This window comes from Passer domesticus, chromosome 21, assembly GCF_036417665.1.
Source record: "Passer domesticus isolate bPasDom1 chromosome 21, bPasDom1.hap1, whole genome shotgun sequence".
Classification (NCBI taxonomy): Eukaryota; Metazoa; Chordata; class Aves; order Passeriformes; family Passeridae; genus Passer; species Passer domesticus.
This window is the reverse complement of record NC_087494.1, coordinates 3,714,822-3,742,430: the sequence shown is the minus strand read 5'-3', so window position 1 is coordinate 3,742,430 and position 27,609 is coordinate 3,714,822. Positions and strand designations below refer to the sequence as shown.

At 46.2% G+C, this 27,609-nt stretch overlaps 1 protein-coding gene and 1 long non-coding RNA gene across 11 annotated transcripts in view; one reads left to right on the top strand and one right to left on the bottom strand.

The window, feature by feature from the left end:
• The first annotated feature begins 246 nt into the window (after positions 1 to 246).
• The window catches only part of RFX2 (regulatory factor X2), a 76,226-nt gene continuing 48,863 nt past the window's right edge, over positions 247 to 27,609 (top strand). For 9 of the 10 annotated variants that reach the window (XM_064396246.1, XM_064396256.1, XM_064396255.1 and 6 more), the window contains exon 1: positions 247 to 383. The gene's annotated coding sequence lies outside the window, so the exon portion shown is untranslated. The remainder of the gene's footprint in view (positions 384 to 27,609) is intronic. The other variant, XM_064396252.1, reaches the window with a different exon arrangement.
• Positions 9,455 to 11,778, bottom strand: LOC135284653 (uncharacterized). The gene is made up of 3 exons (XR_010349909.1): positions 11,300 to 11,778; positions 10,768 to 10,827; positions 9,455 to 9,729 (listed from the first exon to the last, which is right to left on the bottom strand). It is a non-coding gene; the product is annotated as an uncharacterized LOC135284653 (long non-coding RNA).

Below are 27,609 nucleotides of genomic sequence, written 5' to 3'. Positions count from 1 at the left end.
CCCCCTCGCTCCCCTTCCCCGCGCGCGCGCGCGCTCGCGTCACGCGCCCGGCCCCGCCCCCCGCGCCGAGGCGCCAAACCGCGCGCCAACCGCCGGCCACGCCCCCCTCCGCCACGCCATTGGCCCTCCCGCCGCGCGCCCCGCCCCTCCGCGTGACGGGCAGGAGCCGCACCAATGGCAAGCCGGGAAGCGCTGGGCACGCCTCCTTTGGGGCGGGGCCGGGCGGTGACGCGCGGGGCCGGGGTAGCAACAGTTGCCTCGAGACCCGGCGCCCGGCGCCATAGTGACCGTAGCCCTGGAGACTGTTACTTGCCAACGGCGGCAACGCGCGGCCCCGGCGGCCGGAGCCCAGCGCAGCCCGCGGCACCCGGCGGGGACGGCAGGTGAGCGGGGCCGCCCCGCGGGGGGCTGGGTGTGGGACCGCGGCCGGGGGGCGCAGGGATGTGCGCGGTCTGCGGGGCCGGCGCGGCGCGGACCCGGCTTGTCCCGGCGCGGGATGCGCGGTGCCGCTGCCCGCCGGGGCGGGGGGCGCCGGCCGCGCCGCCCTCGGAAAGTTGGGAGCGGGTGAGCGGCGGAGGCGGCGCCGCCGAACCGCCCCGGGCTCGCCCTCCCCGGGCCGGTGCCGCTGCCCCGGGGCACCGCCCGCAGCGCGGCCCCGCCCGGGCACGGGAACCGGCACCGCCCGGCCGGCGGGGGGGCCGCGCTCCCGGCCCCGCGGGGCTGCCCGAGCTCCGCGCTCCCGGCCCCGCGGGGCTGTCCCCCGGAGCTCCGCGCTCCCGGCTCCGCGGGGCTGCCCCCCGGAGCTCCGCGCTCCCGGCTCCGCGGGCGCGGCGCTGCCGGGGGGTCCCACAGGGGGCCGGGGGGTGCGAGCCCCAAAGTGTCCGCTCAGGGTCGGGAGGGGGCCCAGGGCAGGCGCTCCGCTGGGGTTGGAGTCGGCACCGCTCCGTACGGTACCCGTGCCCCTCTTTCCGTGCTCTCCCTCTCTTCCTGCTGTCCCCCTCCCCGTGCTGTCCTCGTCTACCTCTCCACTTTCTGTCCCCGTCCCCTTCTCTCCATGCTGTCCCTGTCCCTCTCTTCCTGCTGTCCCCGTCCTTTTCTTCCTGCTGTCCCCGTCCCCGTGCTGTCCCCGTCCCTCTCCCCGTTCTGTCCCCGTCCCTCTCTTCCCGCTGTCCCCGTCCCCCTCCCCGTTCTGTCCCCGTCCCCCCTCGCGCTCCTCCTCCTCCTCCTCGGGGGTGGAGGGAGGTGGTTTCAACTCCAGCTCGTCCCTGGAGTTTGCCAGGGCTGGGAGATCCCGGCGCTCGCTTTCGAGGCGGTCTTAGAAACGAGGGGAAATCGCAGCGAGACCTATTTGCAAGCATCCGCCGTCTGTTCTTGATGTGGTTTCTGCTGTTGGTTTTGAATAAAGTGTGTTGTGAAACAAGATTCATCTCCTGTTAGAGTGGGATTTTGTGGACGTGCCTGTTTCAAGCGTGAGTTCCCGCTGCCTGATTAAATGTTTCCATTCTTTTTACTTAGATAGCAATCCGAAGCCTTTATTTTTGGCTTTGCTGTTGAAAGAGGCGAGACTTACTAATTAAAGAGCAGAATTAATAATAATTTTATTAAATATTGTTAAATCTACTTAAACTTTTTGCATTTGGAATGTCCTGAAACTGAGGCTTTAACTGGTAGCGTAAAAGGAGAGCTCAGCTTCAGAATCGTTTAGTCAAGGCTTTTTTCATTTGCCTCTGCCCAAACTTTTCAACTCTATCTTGGTTACAAATCATTTGAGAATAGAAAGTAACGTCTGGCTTAGAGAAAAGAAAAAAATCAGTCTCTAAATACCGACCTTAAGCTCCTGAGCTTCCCTCTCCGCCTCTGCTGTTTCACTTTTCAGTCTGAGTTTGCTTCAGCCAGTTCAGGATCAGTTCAGTCTCAGGTTTTATTTTAAGGTGGCACATTTAGAAGAAGAGGAGGCATTTTGGGAGGCTCTTTCATGGTTACCTCGTTCAAGACAGACTGAATCAACCTCTGACTGTGTCTGCTGAGAGAGTTTGGGATGAACAGTTTGATTTCTGGATGGCTGCTGAGGCAAAACCCCCAAAGCAGGACCTTGTAGGACTTTGTAGGACTACAGGGGTGTTTGATACATTAAAATATCAGCTCGTGTTTTCTAAAAAAACAACATATCCAGCTGTGTCTTTACCTCTCAGTGTTGCTGTCCCAAGGGAAGGGAGATGTATTGGAATTCTGTGAGATGTGTTGCCTTTGCCTTGGGGTTACACAGCTGTGGGCAGGCTCCGGGGGTTTGTTGTTTGGAGTTGGTGTTGTCAGAGCTGTTCCCATGACCACGAGGTTTGGGAGTGCTCATCTTTTTAATCGGAATCTGGGTTCTCAGGTAACAACAGGATCTTGGCCCGAAGGCTGAAAGCACAGACAGAAGGGGTTGACAGCTGGAATTTCTTTGTCCCTGCTTGCTTCTTGCAGAGCAGGAATGATCCCAGTGCACGCTCGGAGATGGGGATAGGAACATCCACTGCCACAGAGGAAAGGCAGAGCCAGGTCCCTCACAGCCACCCCTGCTGAGCCATTTGCATCTCATGAATTCCTCTCACAGGAGCCTGTCCCTGTCCTGGGGCCCCGAGAGCCAGCTCTGCTCCTGGGGTCTGATCCACTGGGAATTCTGCAGCACCTGGATGGGCTGACACTGCAGGCAGCACTCTGGGGTCTTCTCCTTTAGCATCAGATCCACCCTCTCAAGGAGTGTTTTGTAGGACTGCCATATAAATTTGTAGGACTGCCTTATAAATTTGTAGGATTGGCATATAAATTTGTATGATTGCCTTATAAATTTGTAGGATTGACATATAAACTTGTAGATTTGGCCTATAAATGATGGCACCTCCTTCTTCAGGGGGCTTGGGACCACACTAAGCCCCTGCAGCTGGGCTGGGAGGGAGGGATGGGGTCACCCATCCCAAGATTTAAGGCTGAGTGTGGTCTAGAGAGGGTCACTGTTAAATCGTGTGTTAGGAAATACACTTTTTGTTGTGTCCTTTTGTGTGTGTGAACACCATCAGACCCATCCCTGGAAGTGTCCAGGGCCAGGCTTGGAGCACCCTGGGCTAGTGGAAGGTGGGCAGACCAAGGTGGGATTTCAGCTCCCGTCCATCCCAGCCTATCCTGGAATTCTTTAATCATCGAGCAGCCAGATGACATCATTTGTCCTGGCTTTTGGGGGAAATCCTCCAGCTGAGAGCAATCCCTGCCACTAAAAGCCACTTTGTGCCACCAAATAACTTCGGTGCTGCAGAATAGACGGCGCCACCGATTGTCTTTAAATAACCCCGTGCTCGTAACACCTCGGAGCACCGGCAGCTGCCACGTTTCATCACAACATGCTTTCCCCGCCCGTAAACAGAGCAGCTTTCACGTATTGCAGCCCATTTTTGCCGTTCTCTTTTAGCTTTAGCCGAGCTAAAAGCGGAGTCCGGGCGCGCTGCTGATTCAACAGGCGGGTCCTTGTGCTGGAGGAGTCCGGGTTATATTTAACCCCAGTTGTCCCTCCTTGGCCTGCCTCCCTCGGAACGAGTGCCAGCAGGGCTGGATGCCGGAGCCCAGCACGGCCTCGGGGGCCGGGATCCGCCGGGATCCGCCGGGATCCGCCGGGATCCGCCGGGATCCGCCGGGACTGCCGTGCCGGTGTTTGACACGCAGGGCGGGTTTTCTGTCGGTAATCGGCGCTTGCAGACGCCTCGTTTTGTCTTATTTGGACTGGCATGTCTTATTTGGACTGGCAAGTCTTTATTCCTTTGTTCAAACACTCACAAATCCGGCTTATTGTCTGGGAACGTGCCGGCTTTCCCACGTCGGGATGTGTCTGTCCCAGCGGCTTAGGGAGCCATTCTCCATAAATTCAGAAATTGATGATGGAACCTTCCTTCAGCACAAACTATGGGCCCCTTAACACAGGAATCCAAGCAGCTTATGGAAGAATTATCCATAAATTCATAAATAGGTGACAAAATCTTCCTTCAGCACAAACTATGGACCCCTAAACTGAGGAATCAAAGCAGATTATGCAATAATTATCCATAAATTCATAAATAGATGATAAAATCTTCCTTCAGTACAAACTGTGGGCCCCTTAACACAGGAATCCAAGCAGCTTAAGGAATAATTATCCATAAATTCTTAAATACATGACAAGACCTTTCTTCAGTACAAACTATAGAGCCCTTAACAGGAATCCAAGCAGCTTATGGAATAATTATCCATAAATTCATAAACAGGTGACAAAATCTTCCTTCAGCACAAACTATGGACCCCTAAACCGAGGAATCCAAGCAGCTTATGGAATAATTATCCATACATTCATAAATAGATGATAAAACCTTTCTTCAGTACAAACTATGGACTTCTAAACAGAGGAATCCAAGCAGCTTATGGAGTAATTATCAATAAATTCATAAATAGGTGACAAGACCTTTCTTCAGTACAAACTATGGACCCCTTAACACAGGAATCCAAGCAGCTTATGGAATAATTATCCATAAATTCATAAATAGGTGACAAGAACTTCCTCCAGCACAAGCTATGGACTCCTTAATATAGGAATCCAAACAGCTTATGGAATAATTATCCATAAATTCATAAATAGATAACAAAACCTTCCTTCACAAACCTTAACTCCCTGAGCAAAGAGGAATCCATTTGTACAGGGCACTTCCTAGAGTTCCTTTTTTTAGCACACGAAGCACAGAGAGGAAATTATTTCAGGGTCATATTAATACACAAATTATTTTCATTCAGTGGGAGAAGCAGATAAAACAAACCCACTTTCAGCTTTTGGTGATGTTTTATAAGAGATGGCAATGTTTGCATTTCAGAAATTATTTCAGGACACATTAATACAAAATTATTTCCAGGTAGCAGGGGAAGGAGAAAAAAACAAACTTACTTTCAGTTTTGGGTGATGTTGTATGAAAGATGATTTCTAGAGAAGTTTAAGTGTTGTTAATTCAGCTGAGTTGTTAAAACAATCTGTAGTTATGTCTAGACATGTGATTTCATGTCAGTGAATGAGAAACTCTTCCCACAGTATTCCTGCTCACTTATGTCACTGCAGGGGTTAGGCAGTGTCTGCCTAGCAATAAAGTTAAAAGGTGTATTTTAAATTGCAACAGAAGCAAGAAGTTTCCCAAACAGAACTTTAGAAACTGTTTTCCTTGATCTGGTCATTGTCACAGAAGAACCTTTCCCTGAGATCCATCCCAACACCCTGACATAACTTCATGTCATTCCCTTGGGTATTTCCTGATGTTCCACAGGAGTGAAGAGCTGTAGAAATCCCAAATGAAGGCACTTGAAAAGTCATTTAAAGGCAATTCATAAGTTTGGGGGTTTTGTTTTGTTTTTTTATTTTCTGAGTTAGATTTATATTAATAATTTGTTTTTCTGAGCTTAATAAATGCCAGAGAAGTCTCAGTGTTGTATAAATGTGTCGTGGGAGGAAACTTTGCAAGAGGTTAATGACTGAACATTGCAGTCAAAGGAACAGGTCACAGAATGCTGCACCAATAATGACTTTTATATAAGAATATGCAAACAAAAATCAGATGCCTTGTTTTCTTGTCCCAAATCTGAAAGAAATCCTCAGCAGAAGTAATAATTATATTGACTGTAGAGGTATTCCTCCCTGATGAGCTCACTGGTGCATATTCCCACCATCCAGGTTCTACAAATATTTTTCTTTTTTTTTTTCCCTGTGTGGGGGAGTTTTTCTTTGGCTTCATGTGCAGAATGTGTGGATGTGTGTGAGGACAAACAGCAGCAGGTACCTGTGTGCAGGCTCTGAGGAGGAGCAGCTCGAGACACGTCCCTGTGTCAACTGGGCAGGGTTGATGCCTTGTGCAGGCTGAGCTAGAGCAGAGGCTGGACAGAGCTAAAGAATAAAGCAGGGATTTATTAAAAGGCCTCAGTAGATCCACCTTGGGCAGCACAAGAGCCCAGCCAGGGCTGCACCCAAGATGAACCAAAATGGTCACAAAATGCACAACCAGTCACAGTGTTTCTCACTTTGATCAGTTCTGCTCCATTTACAGATTGCAGTTCATTGTCCAATTCCAGCCCCAGCCCATGCAGTCCCATCCTTCTTGTTTTTCTCTCTTCATTCCACGGTGTTTGTGCTCTTGGGCCTGAGATTTGGATCCTTTGTCCTTGGTCCCCAGCTGGAGCCAGAATTGTTTTGTCTCCCTGCTCTGTGCACAGAGCTCACCATCCCCTGATGTGAAGCCCAGACCCACACACTAAAGCAGCACAGAATGTGAAAAATAGAAAAGCTCAAACCTGAGGCATCAGGGTGTCTCCATGCTCTGACTTCTTCAGGGCATCTCTGATCCTTACAAAGTCTCATCCTGGCAAAGAAAAGGTGGAACATGAACATGAGTGTCCAAGGCAAGGTTGGACAGGGCTGGGAGCACTCTGGGATATTGAAGGTGTCCCTGCCATGGCAGGGGTGGGATGGGATGAGCTTTAAGGTCCCTTCTAACCCAAATAATTCCACGCTTCTGTGAGATTTCCTGGCTCCTTGTCAAAGCCAGAGCAGCAGGGCCCACCTTCCAGGCCTTTCAGAGCAGTTCAAATCCCAGCAATTGCTGTTTGGCACATGAAATTCAATTTCCCCCATCCCTTCTAGAGAAAAGGATCCTGGCTGGATTTACGTCTCTCCCAAGCAACTTTGGAGTGCCCATTTTCCCTTTCCTATCAGGAACCAAACCCATGCTCCAAATCACAAATATCCCTTTTGCAGCCACGCTGGGGATGAGAGAATCCTTGTGGGCTCCACACACCAGGAGAAAATCCAGGCATGAAGAGAGATGGTTCTGTCTCCATGGCTGAGTTTTGGAAGTGCCCCACGGGTTTTTGGAAGCATCAGGATGAAGAAATGTGTGTGGGGAGGCACCAGTAATTCAGGAATTTGTCTGGGATTACATGGCTGGTGGTTCTTTGAGGTTAACACGAGGCAAAGGGTCCTGCTGAATGGAGCCCGTAATTAAGGATGCCTCTTCTGGAGGTGTCACTAGTTAAGACTGACAAGAAACATCAGGGGAAGAGGAGAGAAGGGGGAAAAGCAGGGGTGGAATGATTATAGGCAAACAACCTCAGCAGAATTAGCAATTTCCTTAACAACCACCTGGTTAGTCATTGTCAGACTGTTCCTCAGTATCAGCTTGAGATCCCATTGCCACCATGACAACCCTGGAACTGTTCTGGAGAATTTCTGGCTTAACACACAGCTGATTAAACATTCACCCTGCCCAGGGAATTATATCAGTTGTTCTCGTTCTTCTGACCTCTGGTGTCTGGGAGTCCTGGAGGCTTTAGATAAAGCAGCCTCACGCTGACAGGTAAAACCCTGCCCTGCCCTGCCCTTGTGCAGCTGAGCAGGGACAGAGTGGGACATCTGACAAGGACCTTTCTTCCCCCTAAGGCAGTGATTGGAGAAACCAGGGCACTGAGCCCTGATTTTTTGTTGTTATTATTATTATTATTGTTATCATGTAGAGACATCCAGCAGTGCTACAAAGCAATACAGTGATGGCCTCAGTGCAACGCTGGTGGAAGTTACTGTGTTCCCCTGATTTGTGAGGGTTATTTATGATGGATGAGTGTCTTCTGGAGCACCTGAGCATCTGATGATGATTTTGCACACAGGATTTATCATATTTTAGGTGCTGTTGGATTGGAGCATCAACTCATGTGAAAGGAAATGGCTTTAAACTGAAAGAGAGGAGGTTTAGATGAAATGTCAGGAAGGAATTGTTCCCTGTGTGAGTGATGAGGTCATGGCACAGGTTGCCCAGAGAGGCTGAGGCTTCCTGGAAGTGTTCCAGGCCAGGCTGGATGGGGCTTGGGCCAACCTGGTCTGGTGGAAGGTGGCAGGAGGCAGAATGGGATGAGCTCAGATCCTTTCCAACCCAAACCATTCTGGGATTCTTTTTCTGTTCCTTCCAAGATCTGATCCTGAGCTGAGCTGATGCTTGATGATGTGTGGGTTGGCTTAGTGCTGATGGTACCTAGGATGGGTTCAGTTACTGGCTGGTAATGGGCAGCTTCACAATTAGATGATTTATTAATTATCCTTTACTTGGTGTATGAACAAGGCTGCTTAACAAGGCACAGGAACTCCAAATACAAGTGGCATTTCTCTCTCCATCACCTCATGACCACGGTGGGACAGGGTCTCAATATGGGAAATGGATTTGTAGAAAATTCTCAAAGCCTGACAGAAAGAAATGCTTACAGTGTATTGTAATTAGGAAATAGTTGGCTTCTGATTGTGATGGTGTGAATTATAACATCTGTATTGTCTCACCCTTCTCATGAGACTGAAAATTGAATAAAAGTTTTTAAAATGCCTCTCAGTTGCCCCATCTCTGGGTCAGAAAAGATTTCATCTGACATCTCACCAGTGTCTGCAGTGCCCAGGACAGAGCTGTGCCACCACAGGGATGAGTGGAGCTGTGCTGGGGAGTGTGGGGAGAGCAGTGTGTCCTTCCTGAGCCTGTTCCTCACTGCTGCCAGACCTGTCCAGCCTGCTCAGGGGTACAAACTTGGGAGAGGCTCTGAGGGGAGGCTCCTGGGGGCTGCAGCTCCTGCCCAGGGCAGGCAGAGGGGCAGGGGCTGAGCTCTGCTCTGGGACAGGGCCAGGAGCCCACCAAGGGCTGGAGCTGTGGCAGGGCTTGGCATGGAGCTCAGGGCAAGGTTCTTGGCCCCGAGGGTGCTGGCACTGCCCAGGCTGCCCAGGGAATGGTCCCGGCCCCAAGGCTGCCAGAGCTCCAGGAGCGTTTGGACACAGAATTCACAGAACTCACAGAATCACAGAATTCCAGAATCACTGGGGTGGAAGAGACCTTCAAGCTCATCAAGTCCAACCCAGCCCCAACAGCTCAACTCAACCCTGGCACCCAGTGCCACATCCAGGCTTTGTTAAACACCCCCAGGGGTGGGGACTGCACCACCTCCCTGGGCAGCCATTCCACAACTTTATCCCCCTTTATGTGGAAAACTTTTTCCTGATATCCAACCTGAATTTCCCTTGGCACAGCTTGAGACTGTGTGCTCTGGTTCTGTCAGTGCTGCCTGGAGAAAGAGCTCAACCCCAGCTGAGCACAGGCACCTTCTAGGAGCTGTAGAGAGTGACAAGGTCACCCTGAGTCTCCTTTTCTCCAGGCTGAACACCCCCAGCTCCCTCAGTGGTTCCTCACGGGGTTTGTGTTCCCAGCCCCTCTCCAGGCTGATGACAGCACTCTCAGGGCTGCTCAGGGTGGGGTTGTTGGGGTGTCTGTGCAGGGCCAGGGGCTGCCCTGATCATCCCTGAGGGTCCCTTCCAGCTCGGGATATTCTGGGGTTCTGTGAGCCCAGGCTGGAGCAGGAGGAGATGTGGTGAGGTGGACAGTGACCCTTCTCTGTGCAGCTCATGGGAACAAGGGTGGGTTCTGCACAGAGCTGGCTATTCCAGCCAGCTCCGGGCCCTTTCTTACCCACAGTCTCATATTTTCTGTTGGCAGGGCTCTTGTTTGGCAGTGGAGGGAGGTTGTGCAGCCTCTGATAAGCTGGGAGGAAGCAGTTGGGAGATAAGCCCAGGCTCTCGGTGTGCTGGAGCTGCTGTTGTCAGCGCTGTCACCTCGCTGCTCTGCTCAGGGATATTTTCCCCCTCCTTCCCTGAGCTGTCTGGGATGGTCCAGTCTGAAAAACAACTCAAAATCCACCTCTGGGCTGTGAAATGTGGGGGGAGATGGGATTAAGTGCACATGGACTGGTTCTACCTAATTTGTCTTGCATTTAAACAATTTCTTGTGCTGTTCAATCCCCCACCCTTCGCCCCAAAGGAGATGAAATGCAGATCTTTTCAAATATTCATGACCTTAAATGACTAATCATGGAAGGAAATTTTTCTTTAATAGGTACAAATAATAAGAGAAATAATGGCTCCTGGTCACCAGGCTGGTCTTTAGAGCTTCCTTCTTTCTAGCAAATATTTATTCTCCTTAATGTGACAGATGTGCACCATTGTTAGAAGACTTCCACCTGCCAGGAAGGTGAAATATCCTCCACAGAATATTTCTTTAAGCCCTTTGAAGAACCTGGGGCTGGCCTGCAGGCTGCCCAGCTCTCACAGCTGCTTGCATTCAAAATGTAGATTTTTCTATATGAAAATTATAGAAGAAACGCCTCCCCTCAAACCAGAAATGAAAAGCTCACCCTCATATTTTAGGCACCTCCTCTGTCACATTGACCTGCACCCCTCTGACCTGAGCTGGGCTTGCAGAATCAAAGTTGTTGCTGCTCCTGGTGTAACCCAGAGATCAGCTGGGGTCCATGTTTTCCTTTTGGAATAGGATTTATGGGAAAATCTGGGAGTTTCCATAAGATCCCTCCCAACATCTCTGTTTGGATCCCTGGGATGCCCAAGGCCAGGTTGGACACTGGGGTTTGGAGCAGCCTGGGACAGTGAAGGTGTCCCTGCCGTGGCAGGGGTGGAAGGAGGTGAGCAGGTCCCTTCCCACCCAAACCATTCCATGATTTTGTGGTGCTCTGAATATTCCCTGGCAGGCAGGAAGCACTCAGAAAGGTAAAACTGCTGCTTGTTGAGCTAATAAATGGAATTATTTAAATTTCAGAGCATTGTCTTCTGTGCTGCTGCCATTAGAGGTAATTGTGGAAGGTGAGGAGTTGTAAACCAGATAATTCATGTTTCAATTTGTACTGGATTTTTATTCTTACCATTGCTGTTCTCTACAGTTTCCTTCCTCCCACTGTAGATGCTGCTCAGAATGTAAAAATCTTAAAAACAACAAAAGAAAAAAACCTCAAATGAAAACAAACAAAAACCCCTAAAACATCCCCCCCCCAAAAAAAACCTTAAAAATCCCAACTTGATTTTAGGGGGAAAGTGCAGTAATTTTTTTTTCTTTTATTTTAACAATCAGAAAACTCTGTTTTCTGAGATTTATACCTGGCTCCTGAAATTTGGAGTCAGTTCATTATTTAACCTTATAAAGTGACTATAAAACTGATAAAGTATAAAACTTATAAAGTGAGGTAGAGGCACTTAAGTAGAAACAGGTTCTTTAAGTCCCATTATCTAATATTAGTTTAAAAAACCCCAAGAAATTTGGAGCTGTTGCAATGCCAGGAACCCCAAAATGATCCCGAAAATCTGTTACCCTGGATGGGCTGGGGTCTTGTGGGAATTTTGAATGAATTAGAGATGGGACATCTGGGTGCTTTGGATGGTGCAATTTATTTTTCTTACCTTTTATATAAGCAGGAAGGGTGAGGAAGGGAAGGCTCACATCTTCACCCCATGGCTCAGAAGGTCACAAGACCTTTAGTTACAGGACTTTTTAAGGCTTTATTAACTAATAAAACACTGCCAAAAAGGGTATTTATGTTTTTGACCCGATCCTTAAATATTTCATCTTATGGACTCATGCTACAGTGTTAAGCTTTCTTAGCCAATCATGTTATGACACACAAATTTAGAGTACTACACTCTAAAACTTCTTGTAAACTTTGTAAATAGTGTTATTTTTTTCTATATATTAAACTCTAAAACTCAAAACTTTACTTAGCTTAATGTGTTTCTACTTTAAACTGTAAATCCACATTCTTGCTTCTAGCACCAAAGTTTGGAAGCCTTTTCCAAGGTCTCAGATTAAATTCTGTATTTTTTTTGAAGTTTATTTGGATTTTGTACTTGTTAAAACACAAGTAAACTTATGTTTTTTGTAGGGATTGGAGGATTTTTAAAAAAATCTTGGAAATGAAGAATGGGTCTTGATATGAAAAATAAAATATTGATTAATTTTGTTTTGTAAAATTGTATAGAGATAGGTAAGATAACAACATAAGTTTTTATTATTAATAATTTTTGGTTATGAGTATGAGAAAACATTAAACTAAAAATAATGTATGTAGTGACAAAGAAATTGATAATAATTAGGAATTAACAAGATTATATACATCATTAATAATATATAAAATATAATTATTAAGTATTATAACATTGAATTGTTATTTTAGAGTTTGTAATAATTGATAAATTTTAAATTAGTAGAGAATCAAAATTTAAATTTAGTAAATGTATTAATTTTAGTAAATTTAGTGATTTAATGTAAATTTAGTAAATATAGTAATTTAAATGTATTAATTTAATTTTAGTAATTTAATTTAAATTTAGTAATTAAAATAAATTTAGCAAATTAGTAGAGAATTTAATTTGAATTAGTAGAGATCATCTCACGCTGAGGAAGGGGGGTTAAATATTTAATTATTCCGTGCCAGGACATTCCAGCACAGCTGCGTCACCCTGGCTGCTGGGATGGGCTCTGTTCCTCTTGAGTGAGGAACCTCGGGGCTGTTTGAGTTAATAACGCTGTTAATTATCCTGTTAATTAGGGATAAACCCCATGGAGCCACGGGGATGCTGCCAGGGAGAGCTGGGGCTGCTCCCCTGGACAAGAGAAGGCTCCAGGCAGAGCTCAGAGCCCCTGGCAGGGCCTGAAGGGGCTCCAGGAGAGCTGCAGAGGGACTGGGGACAAGGCCTGCAGGGACAGGAGCCAGGGAATGGCTGCCAGTGCCAGAGGGCAGGGCTGGGTGGGAGATTGGGCAGGAATTGTTCCCTGGCAGGGTGGGCAGGCCCTGGCTTGGGGTGCCCAGAGCAGCTGTGGCTGCCCCTGGATCCCTGGCAGTGCCCAAGGCCAGGCTGGGCAGGGCTGGGAGCAGCCTGGGACAGTGGGAGGTGTCCCTGCCATGGCAGAGGTTCTCCAAGGCCTCTTCCCACCCAAACCATTCCACTCATGCCTTGTGAAGGCTGAGCTAGAACAGAGACCATACAGAGTTAATTAATAAAGTTGGGATTTATTAAAATGCCTGAATGGATCCGCCTTGGGCAGCACAAGACCCCAGCCAGGGCTGCACCCAAGATGAACCAAAATGGTCACAAAATGCACAACCAGCCATGGGGTCTGTCACTGTGATCAGTTCTGCTCCATTTGCGTATTGGAGTTCATTGTCCAATTCCAGCCCCAGCCCATGCAGTCTCATCCTTGTTTTTCTCTCTTCATTCCACATTGTTTGTGCTCTTGGGCCTGAGGTTTGGATCCTTTGTCCTTGGTCCCCAGCTGGAGCAGGAATTGTTTTGTCTCCCTGCTCTGTGCACAGAGCTCACCATCCCTGATATGAACCCAGACCCACACACTAAAGCAGCACAGAATCTGAAAAACAGAAAAGCCAAACCTGAGGCATCACCGTGGTTCTGTGATCACGGCCAAGACAGGGAATGGGTTGCAGTGAGTCTCTCTCTGGACCACTCTGCACTTCTCTGCCCCCTTTTCATGGATGAAATCTGCCATACAAACCTGATCCACCTCATCATGCTCAGGATTTTGCATTCCCTGACTATTGCCCTGTGGGGAAATGTGCTTTGGCTTTAGCCCCACAGGTTCCTTGCAGGCTCTGTGGTTGTGAAAATCAAAATCACCACTTCCTTGCTGGGCACTGAAAGGAGACATTTTCATATCAAAACATCTGAGGGTGTGACTGTCACAAGAAAATCTCTGGGTTTTCAGGCCTTGGGGCTGCAGCTGTATCAGTGTCTGTGGGATTTGGGTTATTTTCTGGATATTTATGCACAATGATTTATAAAATATACCTGTATACATACATGTACAAACACATTATGAGAGAATTTCCAAGAGTAAATTGTGATCAAGTGCAGTTCCAAAGGTGTTTATTCCACATTTCTGACTCATATCTTGGCCTCTGGACTCCATCCTCGCTGGGGTTCCTGTGCCAGTCCCGTATTTTTCTGATCCACAATCCACATCCATTGACACTTCAGAGTGTGTTTGGGAAACCCTGCTTTATTTCCTCTGTGCTTTCATTTCCATTTTCCAGTAGGGAATAATTCAATCCCTGTTGTTTCGGGATTTTTGGATTTTTTTTAGGTTTTTTTTTTGCGGGGTTTTTTTTGGGCTTTTTTGGTTGCTGTTGTTGTTGTTGTTGTTTTCCCTTAGAAGCCAGAAAGTTAAGATGGGCAAACTCACAAGGATTAATATTTGTGAAGTGCTTTGAAAGCTTCAGGTGATTGTAGCTTTACTCACTGATCAAAACAAGACACACATTTTTTGGAGATGTTGTCATATTGCTCTGCTTCCTTTTTTTTTTTTTTTTTTTGGGATGGTGCCACTATTTTTCTGTTTTGTGCCCTCCTGGAATATTTCATGCAGAGGCACTTAAAGAATCCCAGAATGGTTGGGTTGGAAGGGACCTCCTGGCTTCTTTCTGCTCCCTGAAAATGATTCCCCAGGAAAAACCCCTCTCCGGAGGATTTTCCTATTTTCTTATTTAAAAATTTCCTGCCCCAGTTTGCTGCAGGGCTTGAGCTGGTGGAAATGCAGAGAAGATGCTCAGAGATGTGCTTTGGTGCTGAAAAAATTCAGAGAGGGAAACCAGCCAACAAACCCCTGGAGAAATGGTTTAATTAGAGAAATTTGGGGGAATTTCTTGCTGAAGTGACTCTGGTATCACTCTTCAGGCTGTTTTATAATCCAGATGAACACACAGCTAGAATGCTCTAAAAAGGGAATTTTGGAGCAAAAATGAACTGCAGATGAGTAAAACTTTCTGTTCCATATTGCTCTATTTGCAGGACCCAGTGACACTCCGATTTCCCTTTTTGCACATTTAAAAAGACAATTTATATCGTGGGTTAAATTCCTCCAGATGTGTACTTAAAACCCAAGCTTTTTTCTTCAACTGCCACCAAATAATTAATACATCATACACTGCAATTCTAATTCACTTTCCCCTAAGAATTACTTAATACCTTGGTGATGAGTCTCTCCTTAGTCAATCATTAAGGAATTTCTGTTGTAACTTTTTCTTTTGGCAGCTACTTGCTTGAATTTATATTGTGATGTTTGGGCAACGAAATGTTCCACACAGTGAACGTTCTGAATGCATTCTCCTGATTTCTGAGTGATCTCTGAATACATGAGGGTTGAATTATGTGATTAGCCAGAACATCATGCAATATTCTGCTGGGGGAAAGTAAATTGTCTGTGGATGAATTTCCACTTTACACTTCAGGTTTATAACCATCATAGCACAGCAGTGAAGTGGAAGTTGGTGACAACTGACAGCTTGTGGCCACTTTGCAGTGATTTTTATACCTTTTTATACCTTTTATACCTTTTTCTTTCTCAGGTTTATAAATTTTTTACTAATTTTCCCTGCATTAGAAAGTTAATATAAGAGTTGAGCTACTGCCTGTTCCCTGGAAGAATGATTTCTCCCCAACACAGGAGCATTGCAGACTGGTTAGAGGATACAGGCAGTAATAAGGTCCAATAATGTAATAACACAGGATTTTAATTTAAAAAATCTGTCCCCCTGTCCAGCCTCAGCTTTGGCCCTTGCACACACGAGTGCAGGGGCTGGTGGGACTGGAGAGCCAGGCTGCAAACACCATTTGATTAAATATTTCCTTCTTCTCTCTTCTCTTCTCTTCTCTTCTCTTCTCTTCTCTTCTCTTCTCTTCTCTTCTCTTCTCTTCTCTTCTCTTCTCTTCTCTTCTCTTCTCTTCTCTTCTCTTCTCTTCTCTTCTCTTCTCTTCTCTTCTCTTCTCTTCTCTTCTCTCTCTTCCTCTTCCTCTTCCTCTTCCCTTTTCCACCCTTTTTCCCCCTTTTCCCCCTTTTCTCCCTTTTTTATTCCTTCTGGAGTGCTTTCTGCCACAGCACCTGAGTGCAGATGCAGGGAAGGTGATGGTGCTCTTTTTTTTTTCTCCCTTCCATCTGCAGAAAGTAAAACTTCTCCAGTTTTAAAATAAATCAATGTTCTGTTGATTGTTAAAATTCACTGTCAATGTCTTGATTGCTGCTCTATACCACTAACCCTGCTCACTTTAGCACCACACAGTGAATAAGAACAAAAAATGTCCCTTCTCTGTTGGAAGGCTGAACTGGAAATTCAGGATTAACAAAATCTACTTGGCTTTTTTGCCTTTGAAACAGGCAGATGGGATCGTTTAACATATCATTTGCTAAGGCTTATTTTGACTGAAGTCTGATGGCAAGTAGCACCCCAAGCAAATATTTCAGAATAAAACACCAAATTTCTGACTTACAACTCTGTTGCTGTTGGTTTAAGCTAACTCTGGTGAGCAAATCCCTCCTGTTGGCACAGGTTCTGGTAGCAGAGCAGGAATTGTTTGTATACTGTATTTTAAACCTCGTGTTTTCCGCTGTTACGCTAATGGAAAACATATTTTGACATCTTCCCCTTAACTCCCTGCCTAAACTAACTGGGTTTGGAATTCCATCTGGCTGCACAGAAGAGACTCTTCCCTCTATTCCCCACCCAAATCTCTCCTTGGTAAATAAAGGAGCCAATGAAAGGTGAAGTTTTTTTAAGAGAACAAATCATTCTGCTGTTAAAACTGGCAGCGCCGTGGTCTTTCCTGGCTACCTGCTGCTCTGAGGCTCCCCAGAGCTGCTGGAAGCTGTTTCTAAAATGCTCTGAGCTGTTGGAACACGTTTGGCTCATAAATACCCACAGCTCGTGGCCATCAGAGCTGTGAGTCACAGGGGAGGGAAGGGCCGGTGTGGATGGGGTGGGAACCCCAATCCCAATACCTCAGTAACAGAATAAAGTGGAGTTTCATGCTCTGTCCTCTCTGCCCTTTTCCTGCTTTGAGAAATTTTGCCCATCCCATGGGCATTTTTAGGGAAGGATGCTGCAAAGAGGGGATTTACCCTATGGAATGTCATGGGGTAAGATTCATAATAATGTCAGATTAGTGTTAGGTTGTACCTTGTAAAATACATGTTTATGCAATTCAGTCACAAAGGAAAGTTAAGAGAGCGATATGGGGTGATAAACACTTCATAATTTCAAAAGGAAAATAGAGTAAATCCTTAGTACAGTGAAAAACCTGAATGCTGATCCTCTGATCCTTTTGAAACTGTGCAACTTAGGCAGGAGAGTTGGCTTGATGTGAGTTGATCAAATTTCTCTGCAGTTTTTCCTATTGAAAAAAAAATCCTTTGAAAGCTTCCCAGCCCACACAGAGCAGGGTCTTGGCTCTCAGTGCCTCAGACTGATCTCCCTGTGCTTCACATGATGAGAGATCTTCAATATTCTTCATGGTAGAGTAAGGGGGAAAGCTGCTGCTGCTGCTGGTTCAGTGTTCTTGCAGTGTGATTTTGCAAAATCCAGAACAGGTCAATGCCTCAGGCAAGTCTGGGGGGTGCTTGATATTCAATAATATTCAATAATATTCAATAATATTCAATAATATTCAATAATATTCAATAATATTCAATAATATTCAATAATATTCAATAAATTCAATAAATTCAACAATATAATATAATATTCAGAAATATTCAATAATACTCAGCAATTTTCAGCTGCTGCTCCTGCAGACACAGATATCCAGGAGTGTTGGATTATGCCTTTTTCTGACCCAGAGATGGGGCAACTGAGAGATGTTTTAAAAGCTTTTATTCCATTTTCAGTCTCATGTGAAGGGTGAGACAATACAGAAGCTTTCTGTCAAGCTTTGAGAACTTTCTATAAATCCATTTTCCACCCAGGAGCATGGACAACATCCTCCTGCCTCCTTTGGTGTTCCAGAAAAGAAAGATCTGCTCCCGGTTTTTGAGTTTTGACCCAAAACTTTTTGAAGTCAGCTGGGGTGTGGCTGGAAGGGAGGCTGGCCTTGCTCAGAACAAAAATTAGTTAATTCTTGCACTGGCAATTAGGTATTTTATGGGAATTTGCAAATATCTGGGTGCCAGGAGAGAGCTGGGAGCCTGGCAGAAGAGCCCTGGAACCTCCCCATCACTGCCATCCCCTTTGTGTGCTCAGAGAATTAAATCTCTGCAAATTTAAATCTGTGCAGATTTAAATCTGTGCAAATTTCCTCTTTTATGTCTCAGAGAATTCAATCTGTGCAAATTTCCTCCTTCGTGTGCTCAAAGAACTAAATCTGTGCCAATTTACTCTTTCATGTGCACAGATAATTAAATCTGTGAAAATTTCCTCCTTCATGTGCTCAGAGAATTCAATCTGTGCAAATTTTCCCCTTCTTTCCCTGTCCCCATTTAAACTCTCTCTAAGCCTGGTGTTTGAAATATCCATGAAAAAAGCAGTTCCAGGTGTGACTGGGTCAGAACCTCAGGTGATGCTGAGGAGATTCCTTCTCCCTCTGCCTTTTCTGCTCCTTTGATGTGAGAAATGGATTTGTAAAAAATTCTTAAAACCTGACAGAGAGTTTATATAGTCTTGTATATTTATATGTAAACACTGCAGATTTAAAATTAATTAAATTAATGTAAATTAATTTAAATTATTTCAATTAATTATTTAAATATAATTAATTTAATTGATTTTTAATTAGTTTTAATTTAATTTAAATTGCATTTTGAAATTTTGTATTTTAATTGCTAAAATTTTTACATTAATTAAAATTTTAAAATTTAATTTAAATTTAATTTAAATTAATTTAAAATTAATTTACCCATCTCTGTAAAAACTAGGAAAATCATCACTTTATGAGCTGCTGCACCCTTTCAGCCTGGACATCAGGAGGATTTCCTCACTTGAAGGGGAATTAAACATTGGAAGGGGCTCCAGAGAGGTTTGGGTCCCCATCCCTGGAGGTGTCCACACCTGGACCTGGCACTCTGGTGACAACCTGGGGATCAGTCACAGCTTGGACTCGATGGTCTGGGAGATCTCTTCCACCCTAAATGTCACAAAACCCTTTTTCCCTGCAAGAATATTCCTAGAAAACCTTTCCTTTGCTGCACTTCTCCACTGGTATTTGCATTGCTGATTATTTGGCCTTAGGAGAGGAGTTGCTCTGCTCTCAGCAGCTGGTGGTTTCCTTTCCAGAGGAGATGGATTTGTTTTTTCCATCCCTGAATAATTTAGATCCTATTCATAGCTTTAAAATATTACTTTGCAGAGTAACGAGGTGCTTGTATGAGGCTGAAAATGAATGTTCTGATGTATTTCCACCTGCAAATTACAAAAGTGCTGCGTGAAGTTTGCTGTGACAAAGCTTTAGGGACTCCAGTTCAGTCTGCATTTAATCAATTTGTTTTGTAGAGGAAAATTTATATCAAATCTGGCAGCCCTTTTAATGGGTAGGTTTCAGAAATGAAATTATGCCTGATTCTGCTTCCAAATGTGCTGTGACATTAGTGTTAAAAAAAAAAATAAAATTACTAGTTTTGCTTCTCTTCATTGCAAAATGGCAGACATTGTATATAAAGAGATTTGTTTCAGTTTTTTAACCTTTTTAACAGGTTTTGTTGTGCTTTAAAACCTTTTCAAAAGTTTTTATCATCCTCAACTGATATTGGGTAGGACATAAGAAACAAGAACATAACATTGGTTAGAACATAAGAAACATCTCGTAATTTGAAAAACAAACATTTTCTAGCTGGTGTGTATTAGAGAATACACTTAGCCTGGACTTTTGAGTTTTGCTGGTGACATAAATCAGTAGGATACTCCCAGCTGAGGCAAATACTCATTTCTTTCTTTGGAAGATGTGAGGAGTGACCCAAGTGGGACCCTCCCGTGCCAGGCAGAGGAGGATGAGCTGTGCCCAGGTAGCTGGCATTGTCCTGGAGCAGCCACAGCCTGCAGGGGACACGGAACCACAGGTTCTGCTTTGGCTGATGATGGAAACTTCTAGATGTGTCCCGGAAAGGAACCTTGGAAATGCTTTTGTGCTGGATTTTCCTGGAGATGCTGTGGAGGGACAGGAGCCAGGGAATGGCTGCCAGTGGCAGAGGGCAGGGCTGGATGGGAGATTGGGCAGGAATTGTTCCCTGGCAGGGTGGGCAGGCCCTGGCTTGGGGTGCCCAGAGCAGCTGTGGCTGCCCCTGGATCCCTGGCAGTGCCCAAGGCCAGGCTGGGCAGGGCTGGGAGCAGCCTGGGACAGTGGGAGGTGTCCCTGCCATGGCAGGGCTGGCACTGGATGGGCTTTGAGATCCTTGCAGCCCAAATTCTGTGAGCATTCCCATTCCTTGGCAGCCTCCTGCAGCAGAAGAGGGGCTGATCCCCGAGCCTGCTGCTGCAGGTCCTGCCCTGTGCCTGTGGTCCTGCCCAGGCTCTCTGGGATCCCCTCTCTGCTCCAGCTCCTGCTCTTCCTGCTGGGAAATGGATTTGTAGGGAATTCTCAAAGCCTGGCAGAAGGCTCACACAGTGTGCATCTGTGTGCAAAGCCTGAGATAAGGAATGCTGACTTAGAAATGCCGTGGAATGGGACAGACATTGCTGAGAGAGAAATGGAGCTGGAAACAAGTTTTAAAGGATGGCCTTAGAAATAAAACTGGATACTTTGGAGAAGTAGAACTATAAAAGATGCATTGTAGTAGGACCCACAAAGAATAATTTTAGATTATTAGTTTTAAGGCATTTGCAATATGGTGTGGCAAAAGCTGATGGGCAAAGAAACCTATTTTATAGTGAAAATATATTATGGAAAGAAAGTTAAAAAACCCTCCATATATCCTACAGAAACCTAGCTTATAGTGTATTGTAATTAGGAAATAGTTGGCTTCTGATTCTGATAGCATGAATTGTTACACCTGTATTGTCTCACCCTTTGAATGAGACTGAAAATGGAATAAAAGTTTTAAAACACCTCTTAGTTACCCCATCTCTGGGTCAGAAAAGGGTTTAGTCCAATACTGCTCACTTCAGTCCGGAGTGGAGGCATTCTTAACATTCCTTCCAGTCTGCATCGTAGCTACACAACATCTAATCACACTTCTCCACAACAACTGGCCTGTAAATTAACATTATAATGGATGCTAAGGGTTTGTAATTACTCAGAAATGTCACTGGGCTGGAAGAGTGCCGGGCTCTGCTTGTCAGCAGTCTTCCCTCTCCCTTCTTGGAGTCTTCCTGCAGGTGAAAAATTCATTTTCCCGAGGTTTTGTTGTCCTGAGCAGCACCTAGCTCCTCTGAATGATTGTTCTGGTGATGGTACAGGAGCATCACCAAAGTTAGGGACCAGGCTGAATTCAGCATCACCGAATTTCTTTGCTGAGCTGAACTATCCCAACAATTTCTAAACACCACCAGCTTCTGCTTTCTTCTGTTCCATCCCAATTTTGATGTTTATTTCTTCAGACAAAACGGCCACTGGAGTGGCTGGAAGAGTTGAAACTGGGGTGGTTGGAAGAGTTGCCTTTGGCAGGGATGGGGATGCTGCTCCCAGATCTGCCTCTCAGAGGGAGGGCAGCAGAAATCTTTGAATTTTGGCTCAAACCCTACCTTGGGCAGGGCAGCAGCATCCTTCCTGCTGTCCATCTCTGGCAAAAGCAGGGCTCATTCCCACAGGAGAATTCCCTCCTCCACATGGACACAAGGGCTGCAGCAGTGGGGGTGGCTGCTGCTTCACCAAAGTGACACCAGAATTTTTGGCTCCCTGTGTGGGCAGCACTGCAATCCCCTCCAGAGCTTGGCTTGGAGCAGCTGCATCTCCTGGTGTACCAAAAATGAGTTTTTCATCCCCTAAGGAGGGCTCCAGGTGGGTAGTGCAGGCTGGTGGATGCATCCCAGCCTGGAACTAAACTGGCAATATCCATCCTTTACACAGCTCCATTTGCAGCCAGCATTTCCTTTTGGAAAAAGAATTATCTGCCACGAATTTGCTGCCTTTTTGTGGAAAGGGGGGAAGGAATGAAATAATAGTTAATACTTAATGCATATGAGCAGCGATGCTGCTGGGGTTGCCTAGCAGCCACTTAGACAAGCAGGAGAATAAAAAGGGCTGAGTGAATGTGTTTGGAGCTGGTTCCTGGGTCTGAGGGTGGAATCTGACCCATGCAGCCCAGTTGTTTTTCTTTTTTTTTTTTTTTTTGGGAGGGGGAGGAGATGGTGGAATTTACCACTAATGGATATTTTAGCTCTGGATCATCTCTATCCACTCCCCCACCCCCATCTGGTTTTCCTTTTGGGTTTTCTTCAAGTGTAACTTGGAGAGCTTTAGCCAAAGGGAGGTGTTAAAAGTTTTGTGTGGTTTTTCTGGAGATGGAATAGGCAAAAAAAAAAAAATCTCTCAAAGAGATTTTTTCCTTCTATTTAGGACGGTATCTCTGGCAGTCTGGAGATCATTAGCATTTCATGGCCTCTTCAATATACTGCTCAGTAAATGCTGTAGAGACTGGAAATAGCTCCTGCAGTCACACTTAACACTCCTCACATTGCTCTCCTTCCTGCAAGAAGTTCATTCCATCTTCTGAAAAGCAAAACTAGAAAGAAACTTTGGGAAGAAAAGGAGGGGGTGAGGTTTGAGTTGCTCTATGAGTGCAAATAAACTTCTTCCCCCACGAGACCAGAAATTCCCCAAAGTATAAAGTTGGGTTAAAACCCCACTAGGAGGTAAAAATAAGGAAGGCTGACAGTTTAAATAGTGATTTTTCTGAATTCATGTTCTTCTCTTGACTTTTTTTTTTTCAGTAAAAGTTGGAAAGCTGGAAACCCTTTTCCTTGTCAGGCACTTGTGGGAGTTACAGGACTCCAGCAACTGGAATCCTAAAACCTCCCCTGCCATCCACACTTGAGAGGTGTGAACTCTCAATTTTAATGTGTTTTCCTCATCCCAGCAGTCATTTTTAGCATATTAAAGCAGAGAAAAGTGCACTGAGGAGAAAGGAATGAAGCGAGAAGCATCTTGGATTTAATTTGGAATAAATAAAGTGGGTCTGTGAGGGCAGCTGGGCTCTCTTACACTCTGAGAGGAGCTGATGGCTCTTGGGTCAGTGCCAGCAAAGACATCCCTGCAGGAATTCTGGTGGAAGGAGCAAGGGGGTCTGGACAGGGAGTTTAGGCTGGTTTTACAGGCTGGGCTTTGGGAGAGACCAGAGTTCTCAGGAGCTTGGTCCCGTCCACCTCTGCTGCTTCTGCTGCCGTGGCCAGAATTGTCTTTTGGAGTCCTTCACTTGGCCAAATGTCACAGGGCTAAAGCAGCTTTTCACCATTTTCACACAGTTTGGAGGCTGCAATGCTGAAATTTGCCTTAAAGCAGTGGTGGGATAGGCAGGGGTTGAATGAGCTTGGTTTGATTGATTTTTTCATTAATGAGTGTAAATTCTCTCAGAGAGCTGCAGGTGCTGTCTGTGTTATCCCTTAGCCAGGGAGAGTCTTTAAATTATGACTTTTTAATTTCCAGTTGTCATTTTTAAGATGTTCTTGTCTTCCATAAGCAGCTGCTCTCTGTTGAATGCTGCTCTGAACATCTCCAGCAAAAGGTGATTTGCCTCCTCCAGAATATTTCTGGGCTTACTCTTCTTGTGCAGGGAATATTTCTGGGTTTACTCTTCTCTGTCCTGACAGGGAAATAAATGCTAAAAGACCAAGGAGTCTTTTAGCATTGATTTAGCATTTATTTATTTTATTAGTTAGGGGGCTGGGTCAGCAACAGCTGAAGGAAAAAATCCTTAAAGATCCAAAAAAACTTAAAAATCTTTAAGGATTAGAAATCCTTAAAGAACCAAAATTTTGGAAGACTTGATTTAAAGCGTGCTCGAGACTGTGACTTTTATTTTTCATCCAGTGGATGAGTGCTTCCAGCTTTTTATGACATGTGCCTCAGAGAAGTGAATGCCTCAGTCCAAGCCTGCAGCACCCTGGGGGACTGTACATTCCATCAAAGTTTAGGCTTTATCCTGGAGGTCTTTTCCAAACTTTGTCATTCTATAATCAGTGTGAAACACCTGGAGGAACACCAAAGGAAGCACTGAAAGCACCCACAGCTGGAAATCACCAGTGAGCAGCTTTTATTGATCACTGCCAAGGTGAACTGAAGTGATGCCACTGCCTAAATTCAGATTAAAAACCACAAATTCTGCCCCAGGTCTGCTCCTGCTGGAGCCTGTGACAGCAGCCTGTGGCCTCACTGATGATCAGCAAGCACAGCAGAACTTTTGTGTGTTAGATCAGACCCAGGACAATGATGCTTCCACCAGCCCAACAAAAGCTTTTCTCTAATCTTTATCTCCCCAGAGCAAGCTCTCCCTTAAAATCCTCTAAGTGTCTCTACAGTTTTTGCTTATGATTAATTGCCTCAAATTCTAATGTAAAAAAATCGATGTGGAGAATTTAAATTAGCTTTCCATGTTCGTGGCACTGGAAGAAAACATCCTTTTGATTAATTTCTCCTCTTCATCAAATCAGAGGACACTCCAAAACCACACTCTCCCAAAAGCTCATTTCCCAGCCTTTGCCTGGATTCACAGCCACCACCAAGAAAAGCAAACCTGTTTTAAGTAAGCTAAAGCCTGGCTAAAAGGGGTCTAAATTCTGCTGGAAAACTTAGAGGCATCTACAAATAGATGGGGGAAAAAATAAGTTGGAAGAGAACTTGCTGAGGGACTTGTATGTGTTTGGGGGTGCAGAAACACTGTGAGTAGTTTACACACAGCTCCAAAAAAGCTTAATTCTTTAATATTATGTTAAAAAACCCCCAGCTGAACAAAAAGATTTTTCTTCTGAGCATCTACACACCAGCTCCAAAAAAACTTAATTCTTTAATATTGTTTTTAAAAAACCCAAATGAACAAAAATATTTATTTCCTGAGCATCTACAACCAGCTCCAAAAAGCTTAATTCCTTAATATTTTTTTTTAAAAAGCCAAATGAACAAAAATATTTATTTCCTGAGCATCTACACACAGCTCCAAGAAAAGCTTAATATTAGTTTTAATATATTATTTAATACAGTTTATTCTTTAATATTTATTAACATTTATTGTTTTTATTTTATTTATTATTTTTAAAAGAATATTTATTCTGCAATATTATTTTTATTCTTTAGTATATTAATTATCTTAATATATTCTTCAATATTACTTTTAAAAAAACCCCAACCAAACAAAAAAAAAAGACCAAAAACATTTCTCTCCTGAGCATCTGCTTTGCCCAGCGCTCCCCCAGCCCCGCTAATCCGTTTATTCTGAAATAACAATTCAATAAAATAAACCCAAACCAAAACAAAGCGGCGGCGGCGGCGGCCGGGGCCCCCCCTCGCAGTTACCATGGCAAAGGCGTTATTTGTCCCTCCCGCCTTGCCCGGGCTCCTGAAAATACCCGCTGACATATTTGGTGAGGCGGGATGGGGATGTTTGGTTTGGGAAACGCTCCCCGCGTTGCCTGGCAACGGGAGGAGAGCGGGAGGGGACCGCGTCGCCCCTGGCAACCGCTGTTGGTCCCCAAACATCGCAGCCTCCCCCACATCCTCCCGCCAGCCGCGGCTCCCCGGCCCGCCCCGGCTCCGGCTGCTCCTCCGGGGTCCCCAGAGCTCCTCTCGGGGGTCCCACAGCTGGCAGAGAAGTGTTCCCCCCCCCCCAGATTTAGGGTTCAAAAGGGTTTGAAGGTTCCCCGCTGGTCCTGGTCCATCAGGAGCTTCTGGACTGACCCAGCCCTCGGAAGGGACTCAGAGTTAGCAGAGAAGATGTTCTACCCCAAGATTTAGGGTTCAAAAGGGTTTGAAGGTTCCCCGCTGGTCCTGGTCCATCAGGAGCTTCTGGACTGACCCAGCCCTCAGAAGGGACTCAGAGTTAGCAGAGAAGATGTTCTACCCCCAGATTTAGGGTTCTGGTCCTTCAGGAGCTTCTGGACTGACCCAGCCCTCAGAAGGGTCTCAGAGTTAGCAGAGAAGTGTTCCCCCCACCCCGAAATTTAGGGTTCAAAAGGGTTTGAAGGTTTTCCACTCGTCCTGGTCCATCAGGAGCTTCTGGACTGACCCAGCCCTCAGAAGGGTCTCAGAGTTAGCAGAGAAGATGTTCTACTCCCAGATTTAGGGTTCTGGTCCATCAGGAGCTTCTGGACTGACCCAGCCCTCAGAAGGGACTCAGAGTTAGCAGAGAAGATGTTCTACCCCAAGATTTAGGGTTCAAAAGGGTTTGAAGGTTCCCCGCTGGTCCTGGTCCTTCAGGAGCTTCTGGACTGACCCAGTCCTCAGAAGGGACTGAGAGTTAGCAGAGAAGATGTTCTACCCCAAGATTTAGGGTTCAAAAGGGTTTGAAGGTTCTCCACTCGTCCTGGTCCATCAGGAGCTTCTGGACTGACCCAGCCCATGGTTGGGATGGGAGGGTGAGGTGGAGTTTGGGATGAGGTGGATTTGGGGATGGTGGGATCAGGTGAGGTTTGGGATGAGGTGGAGTTCGGGATGAGTTGGGGTTTGAGGATGGTGGGATCAGGTGGGGTTTGGGATCAGGTGAGGTTTGGGGATGGTAGGATGAGGGTTTGGGGCTGGTGGGATGAGGTGGGTTTGGGGTTCAGGTGGGGTTTGGGGATAGTGGGCTGAGGAGTTTTAGGGATGGTGGGATGAGGTGGGTTTGGTATGAGGTGGGTTTGGGGCTGGCAGGATGAGGTAGGTTTGGGGATCAGGTGGGTTTGGGGACAGTGGGATGAGGTGGGTTTGGGCATGGAGGTATGAGGTGGGTTTAGGGTGAGGTGGGTTTGGGGACAGTGGGATCAGGTAGGGTTTGAGGATGGCAGGATGAGGTGGTTTTTGGGGTCATCAGAGTCCCTGTCCAGCCAGAGCAGAGACAGAAAGGTCACTGGGGTGAGCTGCCTGTCACAAAGCCACCCACTCGTTCTGCAGCCATAACTCTGCCCACAGGAATTTATTGCCTGGATAAATGATCTTGCTTGGTTAATTCCAGTTCTGCAGCAGCCAGTTCTCTTTCTTTGGGACAGTGGGAGCTGTTGGAGCAGTGTGGAGCTGTTGAAGCCTTTATCTCCTCCCATTCCTGTAGGATACAGTTTGTCTTCCTGCTGTCCTCACCAAAAATCCACCAGTGCCATTCTCCAAGTGCATAATATTCAAATGTATATTCCCAGTCTGCTTTTCTAGGACACCTACAGCAGCCTTCTCTTTGCCTTTCCAGGGAGAATTGCCTGTTTCTAGATAGCTTCTATCTTCTGTTTGGGGTTTTGTTTAGTCCTGGAATCTGTGCCAGTCACCAGCAGCTTTATGAACTTTAAATTCCCACAGAAAAACCCCCAGCTCCTTCACCTCCTCACTGGAGCAGTGCAGTGGTGGGGAAGCAATTGCTGATGTCCCTGGCTGAAATGTGCACTGGGCACAGCCATGGAGAGGTTGGAGAACTGCTGGGAGTTTAGTTTTGGGCCGCCCTGTGTGGCTGAGGAGTGGCTGAGATCACAGAATCCTGGAATGGTTTGGGCTGGAAAGGTCCTCAAAGCCCATCCAGTGCCACCCCTGCCCTGGCAGGGACTCCTTCCACTGCCCCAGGCTGCCCCAAGCCCAGTGCTTGGACACTTCCAGGGATCCAGGGGCAGCCACAGCTTCTCCAGCTCCTCCCCACCCTCCCAGGGAAGAATTCCTTCCCAGTATCCCATCTAAGAAGTCATTCCCCCTTGTCCTGTGCCTCCAGGCCCTTGTCCAAAGCCCTTCTCCAGGTCTCTTCTCCCTGACTCCATTTGCTGTGCAGTGCAGGAGCAGAGCTCAGATTTTCCTGGTGCTTCCTCCCCAGTTACAGCAGTTCCTGGTCAGGGCAATGCTCCCTG